Raw genomic sequence first — 11,607 nt, 5'->3', positions numbered from 1 at the left:
GCAATTTTCAAACCACTGTTACAACACTGGGAACGATGCTGACCACTCCACCCTCATCCTCATTTCAGCCATGTGTCTTCTCCCAGCTTACAGGCATAAGCTCAAGCAGGAGACCTCCTCGCGGATACAGGTCCAGTGCTGGTTGTAGGAGGCGGGGGATCAACTCTGGGGCTGTCTGGAATCAGCTGATTGGGTCGTGTTCAAACAGACCGCAGGTACCTTGAACAAGTATGCTACCACTGTCACAGGCTTTATCAGCAAGTGTTTGGAGGACTGCACACCGAGGCAGTCAACCCGGGATTCCCCAACAGGAAACCCTGGATGAATCAGGATATACAGAACCTGCAAAAAACAAGGAGTGATGCCTTCTGATCAGGAGACCCACTTGAATATAAGTAATCCAAGTATGGCCTTCGCAGAGCCATGAAGAGAGCCAATGGCCAACACCGATCCAAACTAGAGCCCCAGACAGACACCCGGCGACGATGGCTGCAGCTGGAGGGGTTTGCAGTGGTAGGGAGGGAAGATATGTACTTGCATTTATTCATTCATGGAATGTGGATGTCACTGATTGGGCTAGAAATCTTTGCCTCACTACTAATTATCCAGAGGACAGCTGAGAGTCAGCCATATTGATGTGGATCTGGAGTCACATGTTGGCCAGTCCAGGTGAGGATGTCAGATGTTCTACGTTAAAAAGAGGTCAATGAACCAGATGAGATCTTCCTGCTAATCAACAACGCTTTCATGGTGGCTTCACCAATGTCTTGTACAGATACAACATGACGTCCCAACTCCTACTCTCAATGCTCTGACCAATGAAGGTAACTATCCCAAACACCTGCTTCACCAGCCTGTCTACCTGTGACACCACTTTCAAAGAACTGTGTGCCTGGGTCTCTGATTGACGACACTACCCAGGGCCCGAACATTAACTGAACAAGTCCCACCCTGGTTTGTTTCATCAAAATGGAACAAATCACATTTACCTAATTAAACTCCATCTGCTATTCTTCAGCCCACTATGCCATCAGTCCTGTTCATCCTGTTGGTTCTTCGCTGTGTCACCAATTTCAGTGTCACCCAAAAAACCTTACTTACCAGGAACCAATACTCCTATCCAAACCATGTATCCAAATGACAAACAACTCTGCAACCACGACACTGCAAGTCACATGCTTCCAGTCAGAAAAACAATACGTTTCCCACCCCCTTCTGTCTCCTACCATCAAGCCAATTTTGTATCCAGTTCACTACCTTCTCCTGAATGCCATATCCTTTTACACTGATCTGAGCTTATTCCCCAGTTTACCATATGGAACGTAGAACACAGAAGAGTGCAGTACATGTCCCTTCAGCCATGATGTCATGTCAACTTTTAATCCGACTGCAAGATCAAACTAACCTGCAAACTGCTGATTTAATACCATCCTTGTGACTATCCAAGAGCCTATTAAATGTCCCAAATGTATATAATTTTCGATTTTACTTCCACCACCGGCAGTGCATTCCACCCATCCAACTCCCTCTGTGCAAAGAACCTACCTCTGAAATATCCCCTTAACCATCCTCAATTCACTTAAAATTCTACCATCTTGTGATAGCCATTTTCTGCCACGGGGAAAAATAACATCTCACTATTCACTCTCTCTATACCTCTCATCGTCTTGTTCACCTCCTCCAAGACCCACTCACCCTTTTTCACTCCAATGAGAAAAGCCTTCGTTCCCTCAACCTTTCTTCATAAGACATGTACTCCAGTCCAGGCAGCATCCTGGTAAATCTCCTCTTTACTATCTATAAAGCTTCCACATCCTTCCTGTTATGAGGGGACCAGCACTGAACACAATATTCCAAGTGGGGTAAAACCAGGGCTACACAGAGGTGCAGCATAACCTCACAGCTTTAAAACTAAGCTAATGAAAGCCAACACAACATATTCCTTCTTAACATTCCTATCAACTTGTGTGGCAACTTTGGTGGGATCTCTATATGTCTACCCCAAGGTCTATCTGTTCCTCCACATTGCCAAATGTCCTGCCTTTATCCCTGCATTCTGCATTCGTTTCGAACTTCCAAAATGAATCACTTCATATTTTTCGAGGTTGAACTCCATCTGCCACTTCTCAGCCCAGCTCTGCATCCTGTCAATGTCCCGTTGCAGCCTACAAACCCCCTCCACACTATACACCACTCCAGCAGCAACCTCTTGGCATTGACAAACTTATTAACCCACTCTTCCATACCCACTTCCAAGTCATTTTTTAAAAAAAATGACAAAAGGCAGAGGTTCTAAAACCGATCCCTGCACAACACCACTGGTTACCGACCTGCATCTGAGTGATTTCGATCTGTTATCACCCTCTGTTTTCTATGAGCCAGGAATTCAGTGTCCAGGATGGCAGGTTTCCCTGTAACCCATGCTTCCGTACTTTCTGAATGAGCCATTAACGTGTTTTGTCACATTCTCAAAGGATTCAATAAGATTTGTAAGGCATGACCTGCCCCTTACACATCCATGCTGACTATCACTAATCAAACTATGGTTTTCCAAGGAATTATAAATCCTGTCTCTCAGAGGCATCTCCAATAATCAGCCCACCACAGGCATAAGACTAAATGGTCTGTAATTCCCAGGATTAATTATATTGCCTTTCTCAAACAAGGTAATAACATTTGCCATCCTCCAATCTTCTGGTACAACACCAGTGGACAGTGAGTGTAGTGGTCCTCACCAACGGAACAAAAATCTCTTCCCTCGCTACCTTCAGTAACTTTGGAAACATCCCGTCTGGCCCAGAGGATTTATCTATCCTTATGTTTTACATAATTCTCAGCAAATACGCGTTCTTAACATCAACCTGTTGACATACATTAGTTCTTTTCACGCTGTTCTCACAAACAACAAGGTCCCTCACAGTAGTGGCTACTGAGGCATAGTATTCATTAAGGACCTCCCCATCTCCTCTGCCTCCAGACACAAGTTCCCTCCACTATGCCTGACCGGCCCTACACTCAATCTGGCCATCCTCTTATTCCTCACATAAGTGGAGAATGCCTTAGTGTTTTCCTTAATCGTTGCTTAATGTTTTGTAATGCCCCCTTGTAGCTGCCCTAAGTCAATTCTTAGTTCCTTTCTAGCTACCTTCAAAGAATCCCTACAGTGTGGAAACAGGCCATTTGGCCCAACAATTCTATACGCTTACTCTAAAGCGTATCCCACTCAGAAATATTCCCCCACCCCATTACTCCCCATTTGCCCTGACTAATGCACCAAACCTACACATTCGTGAACACTATGGGTAATTTAGCATGGCTGAGTCACCCAACCTGCACATCTTTGCACTGTGGGTGGAAACCGGAGCACCTGGAGGAAATCCACACAGACATGGGGAGAATGTGCAAACTCCAGACAGACAGTTACCTGAGGCTGGAATCAAAATCGGGTCTCTGGACCTATGAGCCACCATGTTTCTCCACATAACTCTACAAAGCCCTGTCTGTCCTTGCTTCGTCAACCTTAAATAAGCTTCCTTGTTCCTCTTGACTAGATAGTCTACATCCCTTCGAACAGTGTTAAATATGTCACTAAAGACCATTTGGACAATGTTCACTGCTCTGCCTTGATCCATCTTTGGCCACCTCCTCAAAGAGTCACTCCGGTTTGTGAAACACGGTTTCCCACTCACAAAGCCATGCTGACCATCTTGAATCAACCCTTGCCTTCTAAATATGCGTCGCTCCTTTCTATCAGAATCTCCTCCAACAAGTTCCCCATCGTTGGGTTCACGGTACTTTAATTTCCTGGCTTTTCTCTGCAACCTTTAAGTGATGAAACAGTATTAGCCGCCCTGCAGTCTTCCGACACCTCACTGTGTCTGTTGAAAATATAACTATCTTTTAAGGACACTACAATCTCTTCCCTCGCCTCCCACAAAAAAAATCTAGGTTCGACCTAATGAGCTACTGAGGATGGATCTACCTTTATTTGTTTTAAGATTCCAGCACTTTATATTCTCTGTTGATGATTCTTTCCAAGGCATCACTATTATTTCCCAAAGTCCCTGAGCTTTCATGTCTTTCTCCACAAGATTTATTTTGGTTAATATCACATCCAAATCCTCTGTTTCTACACATAGAAGATCTTATTTATATTTAATGGGCACTATCCTTGAACAAGTTACCCCTCAGCCCTTACTGAAACTTACATCAAGGCTTCTGAAAATTCACATAGAACGTATCCCTCATAACAACACGCCCTACCTACACCCTTATCTATTCTGCCATTTCTATTTACACCAACAAATAAAGTCCAACTGGTTCAAAAACACATTTTATTTTACAAAATGTTTTTCTAAGGGTCCAATTATTGTTTATTCACATATCCTTTCTAACGTATATCAGCATGCTGTCAGGCTAACACGATTTGGTTTCAGACTGACAGCAGAAGGGGTTGACGGAGTTCTTGTTTGTCAATCTGAAAAAGGTAGTTCCCAGGCTCAGCAGGTATTAGAGAAGGCAAATCCAATGTTGCCACTTATTTCAAAGGGAATGTTGTCTTGCAAAAACTATACAAGATACGAGTCAGACCACACCTACAATATTATGAACGGCATGAGTGCCCGAAGGAAAGATATTCTTCCAATGGAAGCAGGCCACAGAAGGGTAACTCGGCTAATCCTGAGAATGGATGAACTTTCAAATGGGAAGAGGTGAAGGTGGTTGAGGGTGAACCCATTGATGTTTAGAAAAATGAGACAGGAATTGAATGTAACTTCCAAGATTCTGAAGGGCGTTGACATGGTAGATGCTGGGAAGTTAGAAAATAGAACAGTACTGCACAGCTATAGACCCTTCGGCCCACCATGGCTGTGCTTGTCCATGGTGCTGTTCTCGACATATACCACCTGCCTGCACATGATCCATATCCCTCTATTCTCTGCCTGTTCATGTTTCTGTGTAAAAGCCACTTCAAAACTTCACACACATTTCTGCTTAGAGGACCGCCCACACTCGTACATCTCATGGTCTTAACTCAGACACCATATCTACATTATAACATTGTGGGTCACTGCTCACAAAACTCCTTTATAATGAGATTATGAGATATTTATAATTACACTGCATTTAATGTACAATAGACAATTTTGTGGCTGGCTCCTTGATATGATCTTATAGAAAAACATCTCATGTGTAATCCTGGATTCTATCCGATACAGCCCTGATATCTAGTCGGGATGGAGACCACTGTCACACAGTTACTGTACTGCCCTTGCTACAAGTATATTCAGTAACCTGACCGTAACCATATTGACATTACCATCAGTGCCTGGTGCCTATAAAAGAATTTCTGATAAGGGCTGCTGCTGCTTGTTTATTCTCAGCTCCATCCAAATAGATTCCAACATTTGATCTTCAGATCCACATGACTGTCTCATTAATGCATTAATCTCATTCTTTCTTCACAACTTGCTGGCTTTTTGCCTAGCCTGCCGAGATCCCAAAAACCCTTCAATATTCCCTTCCCAGCAATGGTCATTCTGCAGCTACATCTCCGGAATGACGGTTCCGTTACGTCTGTTCACTGTCATTCCATCTGCCTTATGGCGAATGCAGAGAGTCATTCCTCAGTACTGGGGGGCTGAACAGATGAGAAGAGGTTACAGATTTAGGGAGGCTTACAGGGGCTCGAGGATGCTAGAGTTAAACAAAGTTACATCTGGTCAAGAATGTCAATGGGACAAAGGTGTTTGGTGATTGGAGGAATTTACAGTGATAGAGGGAGTTGGATTCCATTCTGGAGATAGGGATAGGTATGGATGTAGGGAGAGGCAGGCAGACTGAGAGGTAGAGACAGGGGGTGTTTCAGGGAGAAGAGAACCGTGTATACTAACAGAGATATGGCAGGTTGTAATGACTGAAGATGCTTACAGATACAAGAGGGCCTCTAGGTCCTGGAGACGACATAGATAGAAAGGCAAGGGAGAATGCCAGATTGCTGGGTTGGAGACAGATACACAGATGGGGAGTGTTGCGCAAGCTGAAAGAGTTTCCTGTGGTCGGGAGGGTGGAGGGAAAGATGGTGAAATTTAATTTAATTAGCATCAAAGAATTGGAGAAGGATAAGGAGATTATAGATGGATGTAGAGACTGGATGAGTTGGCACTGAAAATGAGTCTTATTGGAACTGGACAGTCACAAAGATTGCAGTTGGTGATAAGATCAGGAATTCGTCAGGGTCTTAAAGTGATTACACAACAAGGGAACATTAAAGGGGCACCATAGATTGGGGCTGTTGACAGGACTGGAAGAGGTTATACAGAAGGGGACAGCTTTATGAACTGTAGATGTTTATGGAGATAGTGGATAATTTGGAGCAGTTTACAGAGACATGAAAGTTTTTAGGACATTACTAAGCTACACAGGCTTTAGTTAATGCAAGCTTGTGAAGCTTAATGGGACTGCAGGACTGAAGAAAAGTACACACAGCAGTGGTGGCTGCAGATGTTAATGGATTAGAGAGAGAATTGCAGGTTAGAGTGAGTGTGGACTTCAGATTCTGACAGATATTGTCGGACCTGGAGTAGCCTTGGCAAATGGGGTGTTTGCATTTATATAAGGTGCTGAAGGGGCTGGAAGTGGGAAAGGATGTAGGGAGGGTTGTAGAGGCAGTTGGTGATTAGAAATAGGGAGGGCTGCAGAGACTGCGTGGTATTAGATAGATGGCGGTTTCGAAGAGGAGGGGAAAGTGACAGAAATAGAGAAATTGCAGTGGCTGAAGAGGATTCAGCAAACAGGAGGTTGAAAGATGCAGGACAATGTTACAAAGACAGGGACTGTTGTATGGATGGGAGGACCATGCAACGGCAGGGAGGGCTTTAAATCCTATTGGATAGTACTTTGCAGAGATAATGAGAGTTTCACAACTAAAAGTAGTTAGATCGATCAGGAGAGTTAGAGGATATTTGATCAGCTTTGAACGGAAGGTTTTTTCCAATGATAAGGAGAATTGTCGAGGCTGGAACAGGTGACATAGATAGGGAGCGTTTGAAGGAGGATATTCAGAAAAATGGTGGGCTGTAGGGGTGGGACATGGTGAGAGTCACAGACAGAATTAGGGCAGCACATGAAGGTAATGGAAATGACTATTGTAGTCATAAGGGGAGGATGTGAAAGGTAGAAAGATTTGTAGTGACCAGCATTATATCTGAGTGTTGTCTTCCCGGTCGAAAGTTAGAGGCCACTAACTTCTCCCTGTGCTGTTTACTGTGAGTGACTTTACTGGTTGCAGAATTTACTAAAGGCTTTAGACCTGCCTCTCGATCTCTCTCTGGCTGACCAACCATCTTCAATGTGGTGATGGATGAGACAGGAGTTGGAATATCCTGAGTATCTGCAGGAGACAGAGAAACAGACAGAATGGGTAATTAGAATGATGCAGTGAGGATTACTCATGTAGAGGAGCACTGAGTCCAACAGAGATCTAGAGAAAGCCAGTCTCCGTCCCAGACTTCTGCTGCCTCCTCTCTCTGGAGTGAAGAATTCTGTTATCTCAGGATCTTAGACCAGCTGTAAAAGCGAAAGGCATTGACAGAGGCAGCAGTTAGACATTGAGGCATACCACATGGAGAGTTAATGAGTGATATCATTAGAGCGCAGGAAGGTATCAGGATGAAACCATGGTGTCAAAAGAAGTGGTTCTGCTGCAGTGAGCACTGCTACCAGTACTCAGAGCGGAGTCAGCTATTTTACAGGGATGGTACAGCGCTGGGACCTGGTCAATCATATGACCGGGATTATGTAGAGTGCTTTAAACTGACACAGAAAAGGAGGGACAGGGCTCAGCTGAAAGGAAATTCCCAATTCCATAGAGAAATGTTGAAATATTGAAACTTGGGGATGTGACTGAGGAGAAACAGAAAGAAACAGGAAGACACTGAGTTTAAGTAAAATTGTACATCAACAGATAAGTTTGTAACAGGAAATTGTGATTTTTAAAGTAAATTAATGCTTCTTAATTTGAGTGCATGAAGCATTTGCAATAAGGGATTTGCTCGTGTGACTTGTGATTTCTATCTAATCACCATCACGGAGACACGGTCACAAGGTGAACAAAAAGGTGAGGTATTAATATTCACAGGACACAACATTGTGGAAGGTCAGGCAGAATGGAAAGCAGAACGGGGAACTCTCACCATTAGAGATTGCAATAGATGGCTAAGACAATATGTGGCTTCAGATTATCAAACAGTCGGAGACCAAATTCTGGGTAATAAGGATCAGAACATAGGACTGGACGGACAGGTGTTCAGGGCCCCTTATAAGCATTCCAGTTTTAGACACTGCATTAACAGGGAATTATTGGAATTTGTAACAAATGCACTGGGATAATAGTGAATGGATTCAATCTTCCTATCTCACCATCTCATTGGTAATGGGTCACAGACAAGGCTGATTCTCTCCCATTGTCAGGGGAATCTGTTGGTGGTTGTACAGACCAATTGGGCCTTCCACAGACTCTGTTACACTTGGGGCAGAAGGTGACCGTGGAAAGGGGGTGGGTGGGGCATTGCTGTGACAGTGCGCTCCTTGTACTGTTTTCTCCTGGATTCCCCTTTTTCCCCACAGCAAATATCGAGGTGCGCAACCCCTACCTTGCTGCAGGAAGTCGAGGTTGAGAAAGTTAAAATCCCCGACCATTACCACCCTATCATTCTTACAGATATCTGAGATCTCCGACGTATTTGCTGTTCAATTTCCCGCTGACTACTGCGGACCTGTACTACCGTCATATCAAACTGATCATCCAGCCATATTTCTCAGTTCCATGAATAAAGCTTCGCTGGCAGTTCTCGAGTAATATGCTCTCTAAGTGTTGCAGTGATGTTTTCACTGATCAAAATCACCAATTCCCCTCCTCTCTTGCTTCCCATTCTATCCTTCCTATAGCATCTGTGCCCTGGAACTTTGAGCTGCCTGTCGAGGCCCTCATTCAGCTGTGTTTCTGTAACTCCTGTGATTTACCATTCCCATGATCCCATCCAACCGAGTGTTCATCTGCCTTACTTTTCAAGTCTTTTACATTGAGGTAATGCAGTTTAATTGATAGTTTTCCCTTAATGCCTGCTGTGCTCTTGCCTGCTTATTAATTGAAATTACTCTCTTGAAATTCTGTCTCAGACTCAACCTTCAGACTGTAGCCTGAGACCATTATCACACTGTGGACAACACCCTCACCTTTCCTGTCATTTGCAAACCAATAATGATACCTTCTGCATTCACATCCGAGCAATTAATGCCCATAATGCACAGATCCCTGTGGCACACCCGCTGGACAAAGACTTTCAATCACAAAACCAACCAACATTGCCAAGTGTCCCTGCTGCTATGATGGTAATTCTTTAAAACCGGTGTAAGCAACACAATGTTATTGGGGAACACCGCGTGGAAACAGATACTTCAGTGTATCTCATCCATGCTCGCCATATAACCAAAATTAAACAAGTCCCGTTCCCCAGCATTTGGCCTCAATCCCTCTAAACCCATCCTATCCAGAAACTCATTCGATTACCATTGCAATTTTCTTAAGTGCAATAGCCTACTCCACTCCCTCTGGTAGCTCATTTCATACACGCACAACCTTGTGTGTGGGAAATGTGCCTCAGGTCCTTTGTCAATTTCAGATCACTCACCGTAAACCTATGCTCTCGAGTTTTCAACTCACCCCAGCTTGGGTAAAACACGAAAATACTCAGTTTACAACCCTTCCATAAAATCATGTCGCAGCCGTTACGCTGTCGGGAAAGATGTCCAGCCTGTTCCACCTCACCCTATAGACCAAACATTGACGACATCCTTGGCTCAATTTTGTAAACAATTTCAACTGTCATTTGTTTTAACTTTTTCAAGATGTCAATTACCCTGGACAACAATGAACTGTTGGAAACAGAAAGGTGAAAGATAAGTGAGTGACTTTCTATCTGTTGTCATGCAGGAGCTCAATTGGAAATGCAAGAAAATGGGGTGGTAGCGCCGCTGGTAGTGTTGCCGAGCGGTCTAAAGCGCTGGATTAAAGCTCCAGTCGCGACAAGGGCGTGGGTTCAAACCCACCACTGCCATTTCTACTGATCATTTGCAACGACACAGCGTTCTTAAAATGCTGTTTCCATTCCCGCTGTACTTCTGTTCACAAAAAAATTCGATTTGCTTCCCGGGGAATTAAATGTGTAGTGGGAAAGTGCCAAATTGTCTATGCTGCCTCATTTGGAAGCTGTCTGTCGTTATTCAAAGTGCGAGAATTGGCACCAGAGGTCCTGAATCATGTTTTGGAGCAGTTCGCACGTTAGTGGCTCATTCAATCAGCAACAGCAATGAAAGAAATTGCACTCTCAGAGGAAGCTCTGGACCTGTGCTTTCAAAGCTAGTATTAAGGTGCGCCCCGAGATCTAAGCCATGTTGGAATTTAAACGGAGGAATCGACAAAGCGGCTGCAGAATAACATCGCATCCTTTTGGTTTTCTTTAAATCACTGATGAGCAGGAAAATGTCAACTGGGAAAGTGAGGCAGTTGCAGCTCTGGTGAAACTCCTTCTTTTTGAGTCACTCAGCAACAAGAGGCGTGAAGGTGACTCAGGCGTGAGAGCTCTTCACATCGAGAACAAAAAGCAATCAAGTGCAGTTAGCACCTCTCCCGGAGTGGAGGTGGGGTGAGATAATTAGCTTTTGATTTCAGTTACTATGTTCAAAAACTGCCTTTTAAATTGAGGTGAACAGAAACTGCATTTCTAATAAGCACCATGGAATTTAGCAAGATTTATTGAGTCGCTTCTCGTTGATTCCCACGCAGGTTTCCAACTCAGTTGTATCGATGTGGCTCATGTCCAGGTGTGAACATCCCTGCAGCCAATTGCACGGTTTATGTAAAAGGCAAGGAAAGTGGCATCTCGAACTGGCCCCGAGGTCAGAGCATCCTCACACTGTGATCGGTCGTTCTCGGATTGTAATGCTACCTCCGCTTTTAGGCTGGAGAACATTCTTTGGGACTCTTATTCTGCAAAACAGACACAGTGACTGAAACTATGCTGCACGGTATGATGTGGAACACGGCCTGCTCAGCTTTGTGCATTTTCCCTGTAGTCCGGTGTGTTTCATGTTCCGTGTAAACGTGAAAGTTGTCCTGTTTCGAGCAATGGGTGAAATCATTTAGCAAAGCAAGAATCGAAATTACAGTAATGTCAAGCAGTTCATGGTTATTTGACCAAATCATAAGCGAACATGTTTGCTCACGCACTCACAGATACATTTGTAGCTGAAAAGAGTCTGAGAAGATAGCCTCAGCTTACCATTGATTTTTATCCGGATTGATGAGCTATCATTATTTGTTGCGAAATTGATATTGTAGCCGGCACATCCAAGCAGCCGTGCGAGTCGGAGAGGAATCATGGAACCCATTTCACGTGACTTTCCATCTGTTGTCATGCAGGAGCTCAATTGGCAATGCAAGAAAATTGTGTGGCCGCGCAGCTGGTAGTGTGGCCGAGCGGTCTAAGGCGCTGGATTAAGGCTCCAGTCTCGACAGGGGCGTGGGTTGGAATCCCACCACTGCCA

At 44.2% G+C, this 11,607-nt stretch overlaps 1 non-coding gene across 1 annotated transcript; it reads left to right on the top strand.

Annotated features, from left to right (window-relative positions):
* The first annotated feature begins 11,525 nt into the window (after positions 1-11,525).
* On the top strand, positions 11,526-11,607 carry trnal-aag (transfer RNA leucine (anticodon AAG)). The gene has a single exon. It is a non-coding gene; the product is annotated as a tRNA-Leu (tRNA).

Source organism: Hemiscyllium ocellatum, unplaced genomic scaffold, assembly GCF_020745735.1.
Source record: "Hemiscyllium ocellatum isolate sHemOce1 unplaced genomic scaffold, sHemOce1.pat.X.cur. scaffold_154_pat_ctg1, whole genome shotgun sequence".
NCBI classification, from domain to species: Eukaryota; Metazoa; Chordata; class Chondrichthyes; order Orectolobiformes; family Hemiscylliidae; genus Hemiscyllium; species Hemiscyllium ocellatum.
Note: the sequence above shows the minus strand (reverse complement) of the source record. Positions and strands in the feature narration are given on the sequence as shown.